This window comes from Abramis brama (assembly GCF_963993115.1).
Source record: "Abramis brama genome assembly, chromosome: 23".
Classification (NCBI taxonomy): Eukaryota; Metazoa; Chordata; class Actinopteri; order Cypriniformes; family Leuciscidae; genus Abramis; species Abramis brama.
The window spans coordinates 13,182,685-13,198,043 of record NC_139985.1 but is presented as its reverse complement, the minus strand read 5'-3'; the positions used below and the strand labels follow the sequence as shown (position 1 = coordinate 13,198,043).

The 15,359-nt window shown below is 38.8% G+C and overlaps 1 protein-coding gene across 1 annotated transcript in view; it reads left to right on the top strand.

Moving 5' to 3' along the window:
* Nucleotides 1-305: 305 nt before the first annotated feature.
* Nucleotides 306-15,359, top strand: part of lrrn2 (leucine rich repeat neuronal 2) — a 48,121-nt gene continuing 33,067 nt past the window's right edge. The window contains exon 1 of the mRNA XM_084100304.1: nucleotides 306-552. The gene's annotated coding sequence lies outside the window, so the exon portion shown is untranslated. The remainder of the gene's footprint in view (nucleotides 553-15,359) is intronic.

Below are 15,359 nucleotides of genomic sequence, written 5' to 3'. Positions count from 1 at the left end.
AACAAAATCAAAGTCAGTCTTTCATATGCAAGAGCTGCTGGAAGGCAGGGGACCATTTAAAAGTAGCTGCACTTTAGAAGATGCATGTGACTATAGCAGCCCAGTTACATGGCAAAGGGGCAAGTGAGGCAACAACAGGTTTCATATATACTGTTCTGACTGTGAGAAAGAAATGAAGGAGAGGCGGAAAAATAGAGCAGACAGCAAAGGGGTTGGGGGCAAGAAAGGGAGACTTTTAAAAGGAGGAGGTGGGGCTACCCGGTAAGGGCAGAGTGAGAGAGAGAGAGAGAGAGAGAGAGAGAGAGAGAGAGAGAGAGAGAACACAGATCCGTTCTCTATAGATCGCCTACACAGTGTCAGAAATAGAGCTGAGTTTAAGGCAGGTGCGTCTGTATGAAACCCTAGGCGATGCGCTAATACAAAGTCGTGAGAGAGGATACAGGTTGATTGACTAACGTCAAGAAGGAAAACGAGAAGAAAAAACGCAAAGAAGAAAAAAGCAAAGAAGAAGAACAGACCGAGATGTACGCTGAAATGACCCATCACTTCACGGTAGGGAAGTTACCTTACATTTTCTCTTTAGGTCGAAACATTTACGCGTTGCATTAGAACGCGCACTGCAGTTGCTTTTCTAGTGGTGTTGACACAAGAAGGACAAATAAAATGTCTCGAGCAACCTGTCAGAAATCATCATAAGCACGTAATTCTTTAACATTTAAGGATTATTTGAGTGAGTTTGTGTGTCTCAAAATCTCGTGCGGTAAAGTGTCGGTAGTTTGAAACGGAGCTCAAGTTGTTCGATGCACTGACAAGTCGAGACTTTTCCACGCTCACGCTGCATGGCAGTTATGGTCAGCATGCAGAGCACATCGGGATAGAGTAGCACTGACTCACACATTAGCTTGGCTGAGGGAGAGGGAGAGAGGGAGAGAGAGAGAAAGAGAGGGGGGAAAACGCTTCATGCCGCATTGAAATTCCACAGCTTTGCGAAAATAAGGAAAACGCAGTGTGCGCACGCGTTTGTGTGGATCATGTATGGGGACGCATCTGTCATTTCATTTAAGTGATTAGCGTCCAGAAACTCTCCCTCCCTCTCTTCCTCTATCCTCCTCTTCCTCCTCCCTGCTGTTGCTATCCGTGTCCGCGTCGCTGCCGCTGTCGCAGTTGAATTTGCAAAAGCTAGCTTGCGCGCTCTGCTTCTCCACAGCGAGCCTATTGTTGTTGTCCTCCTCCACACTCTCCTCTGAGGGGTGTCAGCTCACGGTGCTAATCATCCTCCTCAGCCTCTTCATGTGTGGGGAGGAAGTGTGCGCGTGTGGGTGTCATCCTGGAAGACTGGACCAACACACGTGAGAGTGTTGGCAGGTGTCCGGTGCATTATGCGGCTCGGAGAGAGAGAGAACGAGTGTGCAATGAGGACAGATTGGGTGTGATAAATAGATTAGATGATGCTCAAATGTATTTCGTATTGGACGTCTGTGTGGTTGTTTCTTGTTTGTGCATACATAGGCTATATAGAGTTCAACTAAACCAAATAGCCACTTGAGGAACCGCATTTTAAAAGCTTAGGTGGTCAATGTGAACATCAGTTCTCAACCTATTTTAGTCCACAAAAGTATTTTAGAGAAAACAAAAACTTTATTTAATCCATCAAAAAATGTATTGGATTGTGAAAAGGGATGTTACACATCGGAATGTAGCCAATTTTAGTAAAGGAGGGGTTGAAAAATAAAAACTGAGGGTCTTTTAGTCGTTTTAAAGGCGGATCAAGTTATAACATTTTGTTCTATGCTTTATAACATTTTAAAAATGGAAATAAAATCAATTAGGCTATGCCAAAGAAGACCAGGAATGTGCATTAATAAAGTAAAGAGAGTAAATGTTTACTTTAAAAAAGAAGAAAAAAGAAAATATTATGGGCCTAATAGTTTCTTCCCCAAAACATAAAAAAAGAAAATCAGCCATGAAATGAGTTTTGGACATGGTGATGATGATGTGTTGATGACAGTGAATCACACAGTCCAATTTGTTATGAAGAATATTCTGACAGCTCATAAAAATGCACCCAGACATCAATGAATAAATTCTTAATAAGTCATACCAAGAAATTAAACACATGACTTGTCCTGACAACTAGACTGGAAAGATAATTGCATAGTTTGTTTATCACAATGTTGATTAGCCCACAGTGTTGTGTATGGGCATGATTACTGAATGCAAATCTTGCTCTACAGTCCTGACAGTGCATCACTGTAAACATTATTATCTTTACAGTTCCTCGTCATTTAGTGGCTTATATTAGTTCCTCCTACTCAAGATAGGAGTTTTTTACAAGGCAAACTTTAGCCAAGCCAATGGAATATTGTTATCTACAACAATAAATTTAGTGGCATGGCTTATTTCATTCAATTCAATGAAAATTATACCATGACCCTTAAATTACTCCCAATTAATGATTTAGCAAGACTTTAACCGGTTTTACGGTCCCAGTGGGCTGTATGTAGCTATATAATGTGCTGGAGTAGATAGTAAACCATAAATGTTCTCTTTTAGGATTCAATTATTTTGTCTGTGCCGAAAACTCATTTGTTCAACCCAAATCCACTTTGAATCCTCAGATGTCTTGATTCCATAATGCTCACTATTGTTCTCTAAATCAACCTTTATCGTGCTTCACATCTAATCTAGATCCAAAGGCAATCTAAATGAGAGGCAATTTATTTGAGTTCAGCTTAGAGTTATTTTGAATGTCTCCATCGCAATGAGAAAAGTATCCAAAGAAGGGCGCAAAAGATGATGTCTAAGAACAGCAGAAAAAAGTTTTTTGAACTTTTGAAAAAAGAAAGAGTTGCCCATTAAACTACCTAACTAATGACTAACATGAGCTATGATTTATTTATTCAAAAAGAAAATATATACTGTATACATATATATATATATATATATATATATATATATATATATCCCATAATCTCAGATGTCAAAAAAATATGTTAACAGTTAGTCTTGCACTCTTAAAAATAAAGGTTCCAAAATGGGCGTTTTAGCATCAATGCCATAGAAGAACCATTTTCAGTTCCCCAAAGAACCTTTCAGTCAACAGTTCTTAAAATAGCCATTTCTTCCCCCTTAGTGTGAAGAAGAACATTCTAAAAATCATAAGAACCCTTTTCCACTATAAATAACCTTTTGTGGAATGGAAAGGTTCCATGAATGTTAAAAGTTCTTCATGTAACCATCGATGTCAATAAATAACCTTTATTTTTAAGATTGTGGAGAATAAACTGTAATCACAAACACTCCTACTTTACACGTTCCCTACCGGTTCCCCTACAGAATAACACGATTGACCACTAGTGTCTGCTCTGCCTTTGAAAAACATTGGGATGGGCTCGTTAAAAGGTGACAGCGGCGCGTGTCCAGGCCTACGGTGCACTGTCAACAACCACTTCACATTGAGCATAAGACAAGAACCCCCACCGAAGGGCGAAACGCTGCCACGGCTCTGCTTTCTAAAAATAAAAACACTAGGGGCTGACTGTACAGCTGCAAACAATTATTAAGGGTTACCTTGCTTGCAAATACAAATAAAACACACCAGCTACTCTGCCCTCTATGCCACCGTTTCGTGCTGGCTTTGATGCGTGTGTGGTCTGTTAGGAGGAGTTTTTAGCTTTTAATGTCTTCATCCTGCAGGTGAGTGTGAGCTGGTTTGTTATAAACATCTGTTAAATCCTACTCATGTTAGCATGGCTAATGAGGCGGAGGGTGTGACAGAACAGATGCCTCCGAGTGCGAAAAAGAGATACAGAGGCGAGGATGGAAGAAAGGGAGAGAATGAAAGGGTGAGTGCAGCACATCCCTTCATCCCGTACAGATGAGTCTTCAGTGAGGGCAGATGTTTCCATGATTAAGAAGTTGAGACAGCCTAGGTGCTGCTTAGCAGATATATTTGCTGTTGCAAAGACATGCCCATTTGACTATAACGGCAGGGTCGATTATGTTTATTGATCTGCCACAAAGGAAACAGTCTTGTGCTATTTACCACATGCAAACGGCGCTCTCGTTCCATATGGTTGACAATGACATGCAAGAGCCTCAAACCAAATTAAGATTTGTGTGTGTGATGCCTTGTTTAACTTATCATCATTCCATGAACGTCCCTGCCATCTAGCTGCTGTAATCCCCTTTTATTATCATGGATCGGCCTGTGAACAATTTGAGATAATCCCTAATAAACTGGTTTTAATAAAAATGTATAGCAATAAAAGCCAATGGATTTGATTTGGAGAGACTTAGGGGAAAAACTCCTAAAAAGAAATATAAAGTTTATCCGTGGTTCAGCGGAATATAATATGATGACACGTTGGGAATAGAGAACTGTTTGTTTTTCAGGACTGGTTTCATACTGTAACTGAATGATTTATGACATCAGTTCTGTTAATGGATCTTAAAAAACATTCACAGATGTGAATGATATATATATTTTTTATTTTGGTTTGAGTTTGCAGTCTTTCACTGGTGCTGTTAAATTATACAAAAATATCTAATATAATAAAATCTAAATAATGAAATTTAAAATTATATATGTCAGTAAGACTTTTTTAAAGAACTTTATACTTTTGTTCAGCACACATTAAATTAATCAAAAGTGACAGTAAAGACATAATGTTACATAATATTTCTAATTCAGATAAATGCTGTTCTTTTGAACTTTCTATTCATCAAAGAATCCGTAAAAAATATATATCATGGTTTCTGTATAGATTGTCTTTAACGCTGATAATAATAAGAAATGTTTCTTGTGACTTGTGGCACTGAAGACTGGAGTAATGGCTTCTGAATATTAGCTTTGCCATCACATGAATAAATGACATTATCAAATACAAATCAATGCAGACTATTGAGCATAAGAGAGTTCTTTAAAAAAATAAAATAATAATAATAATCTTACAGACCCCAAACTTTTAAACTGTACTGTAATATATATTTATAGTACTGCTTAGTTTGGACCAGTTTTTGGGAGAGGACTTTTGGGAAAAGTACTAAATGAATCATAAATGGAATAATTAAGAAACCAGAATAGTTTTTCTGTATGATTCCCAATCCAAAGACATGTACACAAAGTCTGTCCACATCCAAGTGGATTCCCAGTGGCTTTACTTTGATGTGTATAATCTCACATGGCTTAATTATGTACAGCACACCGGACAGTCAACTTTAAGCACACACCTCTCTCTCTATTGCTCGGCTCGGTCATCCCCGGGCAAGGACTCCTGGCCATGACAAACAGCAGTGCTGCAAATGAGCCTCGTGTGTGTATGTGCAGATGTGCACAAATGTGAGCGAGCATATGCGTAATAGGGTCAAAAGGGCTGCTGGACTTCACCTCTTGTACTCGCCGAAGAGGGCAGATGAACTCAGGGCAGGAAAGATCACAGACATCTGTCTGACAGAGAAAGAAAAAAAATTCCACTGTCACAACACAGCCCATCACCACACACGCATCCAGACGCACTGTTCTGTCTGTGCGCTGAATTTTTGTAAGCACATATACAAAAAAATCAGCTAAAGGAGCTGAGAAATCCAATTGAATCAAAGTGAAAGACAGGACCAGGATGTGATGTCTCCTCTGTGTAGCTCATATGGCTCCAAGGCTTCAGTCGCCTTACAGGCACCCTACAAAAAGACAAATAAGGCTGAGTATTTTGTGCATCATATCTGCATAGGCATATAGTATGCATTGCTGTCAGAAATGAATATGTTTTGTGCTGAGAGTGGTACGGATCCGTCTGAAAGAGGAGGTGAAGACAGAGCACTGCTCACAAGCCTCAAGGGCATATCTGTGAATAAGCAAACACATCAGTCTGCCATCTTGCAGCACGATGATGAACGCAAACAGTGACAGTGAAACAACTCGAACAGATTTATCAAGCGATCGGCCATTAACATTTCATTTTGTAGCTCGACAGAACAACGTTTTCGTACATTGTAGACATACTGGTAAAGAGCAAAAAGCTCATTGAACCAATTTTTTGGATTGCTTGCACTGAAATCTGCAAAGAAAATCATTAAATATTGGTCTTTTTTATATATGAAGTATATATTTGATTGCTTTTAATTATATGCATTTTATTTTTGATAAAACGGAAACGTTTTTCCTTGCGTTTTTCGCAAAACAATCCCCATTCACACGGAACCACAAAAATGATTAAAAATGCTGTATTCTGCTGTCAGGCCAGTAATTGGCAATATCACTTTTTCAATAAACATTACGCTCCTACAGACTGAGCATGAAATACACATGCACATGACGTCACCGTTTTTGTAGTTTACACAGAGACGATAATGGTGTTGTTTTCAAAAACTTGCACATTGAAACCCAATTTCAAAAGATTGCCCCCATTACACTGTTGTCGTGTAAATGAACGGCCAAATGCATACAAAGTTTTCATATTTGATTAATAATAAACCGTTTTAATATACATTTTATGTCTTGTGAACAAAAAACTGTCAATATATTGAAGGCAAGTAATTAGCAGCTATTATAGGACTGTAAATTGTTGTTTTTAGGCAAATTGAAAAGCTATTTTTCAGTGTGTAATTTTAACACCCATCACACTGACTTAAAAGGCATGTATGCCATTTTAAAATAAAACAGTACATAAAACAGTAATGACATAACTCTGATTTGACAATCAGTTTTTAATCTTATCCTGTACTGGAGCAAGCTACAAAGATTTTGAGTTGCTTTGTGGAAAATTGTTTACTCTCGCCGTTGGTTGAATCAAATCCTTTATGACTTCAGTTTTCAACTCACAAAGCTTATTGTCTGATTCACAGTGCCATTTTAGAGCATTACATCTGAACTCATTTGGACATACAAAAAAAATGCATTTCCCTGTACAAACAAGATCATTTTTTTTTAATGAAATCTCTTTGACTTTGTTTGTGTGGACATACTTTAACAATGTGCTTCAGAAAAATAGAGAAAAGTAAGGAGGAAAAAACATGCAGTCGTGAGATAAAACTTTTTTTATATATAAAAAATAGTGTCTTAATGAGGACGTCAGAAGAACTTGCTTCAGTAACTACATTATGCATTTTTCCCCCTAAATTCTTAAATATATCCTTGCAGGCCTATAGCAATAGAACAGTTCATTAAAAAAGGCTGCCTCTTGAAAAACAAAAATAGTCAGCTTTGTCCTGTAAACTCTCTTCCTGCCTTCTCAAGCGAGCTCAGTTGTGAATACTAAGGCATCTCTTCTCATTAATTGCTCTCACAGGCAGCTTAGCCAGGGTCATCTCTGCATTTTTGACTCAGTCCAATTAATACTAATCACAGCATCAAACTGGCTGAGCGAGAAGATTGTACTGTCGGAGCAAGTGATCATTTTGGAAAATTCATTAACAAAAGAAAGAAAAAAAGTGGGACTCTGAGTGAATATGGCAATCTGTTTTGAGATTTTATTTTTCAGCCTTCAGCTTTCAAAATGTTTGGACAATTTGTCATTATCATTCATTAAGGTGCCAGTTCCAGAAAACAAACCAGGTCTTAAATGAACAGATGGACTTTGCCTTGTAGAATGGCTTAACATGGAAGAGGGAGACAGACTGGCTGCTGTCTGCTCCAACGGCTCAAGGCATTCGTGAAATATCAGAAGGTATGCAGCTGAATTATTTATAAGATACCCCCGTATATTAAATTAAAAGGAAGCAAGTCATAAACAGAGGACAACATGATAGCAGATCAAGGCTTCTGCAAAGCAGAGCACAAGAAGACAGTGATTTTGTTTGTCTTCTACATTTAATCATTTTGCTGGCCAAGTCAGACTTGAAGGTGTCTGCTTGCCATGGCAATATATTCTCTAACCCTAGTGAAAATGTTGGTATTTATTGGCCAAATAAAATAAAATGTACTTTATATATAAAAGGTGAAAATTTCCTGATTATACTCACCCCCAGGCCCTCCAAAATGTAGGATTTTCTTTCTTCAGATGAAGACAGAAAGCATTTCAGGATTTTTCTCCATCTAATGAAAGTGAACAAAGATAACCTTAGTCCATTTTTAATGTTCAAAAACCATTTTTAGGCAGCTTCAAAGTAATCCACACGACCCCAGCTGACCCCAAGAGTCTTCACTAGCGAAACGTTCAAAAATGTATATACTTTTAACTACAAATGTTCACCTTGGTCCTGCTCTGTGGTGCGCGTCCATAAATGATTTAGTTTACGACCTCTTGCGTGACCGACACACATATGTTTGCATCCCTTCTTGGCAAATAATTCTACCCCACAATTCAGCAATGAAAAGTCTAAGCATAAAACACCGTTTACCAGGACAGACATTTCCTAACGAAAACATACGACTTTCTGCCTATATATGCAGGTTGCATAATATATTCTTTACATGGCATCCTGCCACGTGCATGAATTTTCTGAGCTGCTATTTTAGTCCACATCTTACTCAAGTGTAACATTAACATCTCCTCCTATTTTAGAGCCAAAGTGGAAAACATGCATGTTGATAACCATGTTTAGACGTGCCCCTGCCCAACCATAGAAATGCAATTATTCCCACAAGCCAAGGCCATTTAAGCCATAATGGTCACACTGATAACCATAAATTGGATGGCCGGTCTCATGTCGGCAGGCTAAGTTTTCCATTACCGTGTTAGTCACGTTTCAAGGTTGGCATGTGCTTATGATATCAGAACTCTATTTTTTTCCGCTCGTGAACCATTGCGTCTCTTAATTTCCTGATAAGAAACATAATTGTCGGATTTAATATGAATTCCTAAATAATAAGTGCTTTCGTGGGCAACATATAACCGGAAAATGATTACTGCAAATTAATTTTCCATAACATTTTTAACTAAAATGTGACATTTACCAGTTGATCTTACAGTGTATGTAAATGCACAAAAAGCCCAACACAGCCTCTCATGCCATAAATGTTATTACATGAAACGATAACCCTCTGTAACCAATCAGACCATAACGGCATTGTAATTATAAAACAGGTTTTGCCAGACGACATGCTTAAGACACGCGAATACAGCATGAGACAGGATTTTTGCTGCATCGACGGCCCCAAGGTATCCAGACAGCTAAATTTATCTGCTGCAAAATTCTTCACACCAATATAAAAACCAAGTGGACAGTGCTAAACGCCTCCCTAGACAGCAGGCAGTTATACTTAGGTCTCTCAGAATGAATAAATGTTAACAACTTGGGGCCACACGCTCTAACCTTCATGCACATGCCATCCTCTCGCTTTGAGTTTGGCATTTCTTTCTGGGAACGATACAAATCTTTCTTATAAAGAGTAATTCCCATTATTGCGAGCAAGGGCACAGTGCGACCCTCTGCGGTGTGTCAGTGGGAATAAAACGCTTAATGAGTGACACAAATTGAATGTTGTTCCTCTTGGTGCAGGAAGGTGGAGGAAATTGAGGCAAACCTAATGAGCAGTCCGTTCCCTGCAGCGACACCTGACATCGATGGCTGGTGACAGGTCGCACGGCGAGAGAAGAAGAGCAGGGAGGGGACACCTTGCCCCCCTTTTCGCCCGGCCCCATGTGACATGATCCAGGCTGCCACGGGCCATCTGCGCCCAGTGAGAGACTAAGTGGCACTCCTCCCTGCATCTCCCAAAGGAATGGAAGCCTTTAATCACCACCATCAGCGTCATTGCACGCGCACACTTACGCGCTCATGCATTCGCACAACCCCTCGGCCTCTTGTGGCCAAAGAGCATGGATAAAATGGAAGAGATGGGTCGTTGCGCATTCAGTGAGAATTCTGCGTGCAAGAGCAGTAGCACTTGTTTGTTATCCGAATGCATGTTTATGTCCCCGCAGACCATCAAACGCATGTCCATTAAGCTTCTGGGCCAAAGTGTAAACAAACTTACGTAACTCTGTCTGTGCATGATTGAACAAATGCAGATATGTACTTTACAAGGGAATGGAGAAGCAAACATCTGCAATTCATTGTTCATCAAATATTTAGTTGAATGAACCAGCTTTAATATCCTCATCTGCCCTATAAGACGATACAGTGGCCACTAATCTTAAGCCATCTTTCCTTTACCTACGACTGTTATCTGATCAGCAGCAAAGGGTAATGCCAATTTATTGTACATAAGAAAATAATTATATGCAATACTTGGCAATATTCAATTCGGTAATTATTCAGCAAGGATGCACGGAATTGATAAAAGGACAAAAGTATTTTACAATACAAAAAATTCCATTTCAAATAAATGTTGTTCTTTTAAACTTTTTCATCTATCAAATAATGAAAAAATGTATCACAGTTTCCAAAAAATATCAAGCAGCACAACCATTTTCAACAGTGATAGTAATAAATAATAATTTCTTGAGCACCAAATCAGCACATTAGAATGATTTCTGAAGAAGTAATGGGCAAAGAAAATTCAGCTTTGCCATTACAAGAATAAATTACATTTTGAAATATATTAACAATTATTTTACATTGTCATACTCTTTTACAGTATTATTTTACTGTAGTTTTGGGATGGATGGATGGATGCCCTTTTAGTAGGTGAAAGAATTAACAAATCAAATAAAAAAGGGACTTTTAGAATTGTATAGTTACATTTCCAATTCTGTGGAGCTTTAATCTAAAAGTGTGTGCTGATTTTACAGTTCTCCACAGAGGAAAGTGGAACAGTCGTATAAAGAGAGATACTGTCACACATCTGCGGTTGCAAAGCATGTTGGCGTTGATAGGTAGTGCATTGATTTAAATGACATGCCTGATGTTGACGTCCCCCCATTTTACACTCCTACCTTCCTCCGCTTCCATTTAATTTCAAGTGCCATCCTTTGCCTCCAAGCGCACTACTCTTATCTGATTCATTGAGCCATTTAAACGAGAAATTAAATTATATTCTTCAATACGTACTTCAATACGCTTGTTTCCCAAAGAAAAGTTATGGCCATGCCATTTATTAAAAGCAGACAGTTCCCTTCTTAAACTTCCTCTGATTTACGGAGACTCATTGCCGATAAAAATTGGATCAGCATATTCCCACAGTTCGCAAAACCTGTATTTTCTCCTTGAATGTTGCGATGATAGAGAAACCCCTCATTCACAGCAGGGCACTGTAATAAGTCTGATTACATACAGGAAGTAATTGGAAGGATCTGGATGGATCCACACACTAATGTAAACTAATTTGTCATTTGGGGATTGTGCCAAGATAATTTCCCAAACACCTTTCTGCAATTAGACTGAAGATGCAAAACAGTGAGACTGAAAGAAGAAAGAAAGAAGACTCTACACTGACGGTGATGCTGTGCGGGTTAACGTTTCGTATGCAGGGGGCATGACCCACAAATCTTACTGAATGCTCGTCCGTTCCATGTGGCTGTCGGCAGAGATCTAACCAGCTTTTATTGATGTATAGACAAATACAACTAGGGTCATGGCCAGAGTATTTTACTGCCCTATTTATGGTCAGACATGTAAAAGGATTGAGAAGCCAGGCACTTTAATGGCCTATCGTGTAAAAGTCAAGTGTTGGGTAAAATAAAGACAGACATACGCACAGGTTTCTCAGTTGAAATGTGACGGACAAATGGAACACGGGGAAAAAAAAACTTTATATCAATCAAGGACTTTCTAGAGAGTTATCATTAGCATTTCCATTCATGCTAGACTAGCACATACAGCCTATGAAGTAAAAAACAAACTGTATGCGACTGTGATAACCCGCAAAAGGAATGTAATCTGCAACTGCCCAGATAACCAAAAATGTTCTAAGAATGTTTTGCTAACACTATGAAAACGTTATATTTATTTTCATGCTAACATTTTGAGAACATTAATAACTAACCAGATGACTTTGAACAAACGTTCTATTAACGTTACTGGAGAAACGTTTGTTTAAAACTCTGAGAGAATCTTGCCAGAACATAAGGGAAGATGTTCCCTTTTGGCAGGCTGCACATATTTATTAGTAACTATGAAAAAAGAGCCCAAAATAAAGTACAAAAAGAGTATATGGCAACACTGAAATTCATTAAAATTAGAAAAGGGCATAATAGTATCCCAATTTTGTCACGATCCACACACCAAGGAAAGGGAGAGAAACAGGTGGATCCAAATACAACACTTTTATTTGTAGGGCAATCCAATTCGTCGTCATCCATGCAGGGGTCAAAATCCATGTTAGCGGTCCAATAACAAAATAAACAAACAAGGAACAAAACAAACTCAAACCAGGACACAGACTTCAAGAAGTGTAAGTGACATAGCACAATGACTCCGTGACAAGGACTAAAACAGACAGGGTATTTATACACAGAAACTAAACAATGTAATGGGAAACAGCTGCGTGCAATGATGAGTGATGAGAACAGACAAAGGATTGTGGGAAATGCAGTTCCAGAATGAATGTGACAGTAAGGGAGAGAGACCTCTAGTGGACACCCGGGGAAACACAAACCAGACACTGTGACAAATTTGTCTGTTTAAAATAAAGCTTTTAGACATACTGACAAAATGTGCACTCCTGTCATTCATGTAGGACCGGGAAAGATTTGGTCTCAAAATCAGGCTGCTTATGGTGATGGTGTCAGTCTCCCTCCTTCATGTTTTAGCACTGCGTGAGACTTTTCCTCACTGCATATTTAAAAGCAGCTCCTTCAAGCTTAGCGCACTAATAGCTATTTAGGCCTGCGATTGCTTTCTTTACCAGCAGTCTGAGAGGAGGACACACACACCGACACGTACGCAGCTCTGTAAGTCACCAAGACAAGAAAGCAACTCTTGTATTCAATCACATGCTTTTCATTCTCCCTCTTTATCATGTGCTAATCCAGCATCTTCCTTGCTGTACTCAGGCTTTTATTTACAGAAGTGGTTTAAAGAATAAGTACACTCCTACTCATATTCATATTTATAGCACCCCAGTCCTGTGAGAAAGAGGCACGGGACACTGTAAAATCAGCCCTGCATAAAATGCATATGCAATGGCTGATACACTGATGTGTGATGTCTGCGCGAGCAGGGTGCGCAGAAGCATAAATACTTGGGTGTGAATCGTCGTGTTGATGATTCGATACGATTTCACGATGCGTTGCAATATTACTGCACAAGGCTACATTTGTCAATGAATACAAGCAGTCACATAAATGAACTCCCTTTTTATTTGATCTGCTCCAAGAAAGTTCACTTCCTGAATGTAGTCAAACAAAACTTAAGTCTGAACACAGCAGATGACAGGAGCATTTAGAACTAATACTAGTAAATACTAAAGGCACATGAAGCTGTCAAGTAGTACTTAAGTTACAATAACGCTCACACACACACACACAAACACACACTCACTCGCACGCATGTACACACTCGCACACACACACACGCACGCACATGCTGTAAAGGTTAAAATAGTAATTTTTGGTTGCCATTTTACACTAGCAAGACAAGCACATATGCAACGAATGTTGTCAGAGCAACGTCTATAATCGATTATGGTCTATTACTGAATAGATGCAGAATCGTAGAAACGCAATGCATCGTAGAAACGATTAATTTCAACACCCCTAACATGGGTTGACAGGCAAGTACGACATCCTATCATTGTATTCAGACCGAATGCAATGATTGGATGAAAATGTTTTGGTCCTGAGACTTCCACAGAAGATATGTACATTTTTTGGTTTTAGTTTTATACCACTTCTATTATTGATTGCTATTAGGATGTTTTAACAAAAGTGTTTCTGAAAAACATTGCCTATACCCTATCTCTAAGCAACAAATTTCACTGACTATTAAAAAAATTACCCTATTCATGTAAAATGCCAGGAACATACATTCTTTGGGATTTTTTTCAGGTTTCTCATTTGCATCTCTGACTTAAGACCTACGTCGTCATCTCTGACAAAACCTGAAGGCCGCGGTTAAAAGCTGAAAAATTCCCATAAGTCTTCTGTTAAGTATTGTTAACAGTTCTCTAGGGTGAGTGAAAGTTTGCGCCAGGTCAGTGTCTGAGCTTTTCTTTGCCTGTGAACTAAAGCTATGTCCTCTTTAAATGCAGGAACTGCATCCATAATATATGAGGAAGCAGTAGGCACGAAAAATGAGCTATGGGCTTTTACGTTAAAGTTTTAACCAATTTTTAAAGTTTAAGTTCTAGGAGCTGATGGAATTGGTTCAAATATAGAGAAATAGGTCAGCAGATAGTTCGACTGTCATTTCTGCCAAGCAGTTATTCAGCAGGGTAATCGAATGGGAAAAAAGATGAGAAAAATCACATATATCACAGCGCTACTTATATTACAATATGCACACAGAAAAAAAAGGCAGATGCTGTGAGAAATATTACCATTAGATTACTCTACTAAGTCAGTGATCTTCTAAATGCTCAGCCTCCTCCCATCATGCATGAAGCCCCTCTGTGAGCTAACATTTCTAAACTTTCCCTTTGGTATGTTTTGTACTACGGCCAGTGGAAAGTAGTCAAATGTCCCTTCGCATGATAGCTGATCAGAGGACGGAGAAGCATCTGAGTGACAGCTGTGACATTTCTAGTGAGCGCTGCGAGAGAAATAGAGAGATGCAGATAGAGTGAATGAGAGAGCCCTCAGGTGACCCCTCTCACTGAGCACTAGAGAGGACCATTTGCATTTAATTGAATGCGACGGACATACAGCGACTTCACTCACATCCACCACCCTTTTTTCTTTGCCATGTCCATTTCCATGTGGAGTCCCACTCAAATTGCACTGCATAAATCTCCATTGGTTAGCGTTAGCAGGTGGCATAGAGAGCTATAAGCACAAGAGTCTGCAGAACTGTGGCTTGGCCTTTCTCCTTTAGCATGAATGCTGCTTAGCATAACAGACGAACACGGACTAGGGTTTGGCTATCATTGCCAAATGAAAGCAAACAAAAGTGTGACTTAGGGAAAGGAAGGTTTCAGAAGCTGATTTTGTTTGGCAGATATTTAACAAATCTCATTTCACTGGTTAGTTTGGGATCACTTTTAGCTTGGTGTATGATCCCTAAGAAACAAACACAAAACCTCAGTACAGTCTTCACTCTTCAGTGTCACGCGATCCTTCAGAAATCAGTCTAACATGCTGATACTGCTCAAGAAACATTTATTATATTATCAATGTTGAAAACAGTTGTGCTGCTTCATATTGTTATAGGAACTGATCATTTTTTTCAGAATTCTTTGATGAACAGAAATCTTTTTTAACATAAATGTCTCTTTTAATCAATTTAATGTATCCTTGTTAAAAAATATGGTAAAACTTTATTTTACAATGTCCCTGTTAGACATCTTGCATGTACTTACTACAGTAATAACAGTAAATTAT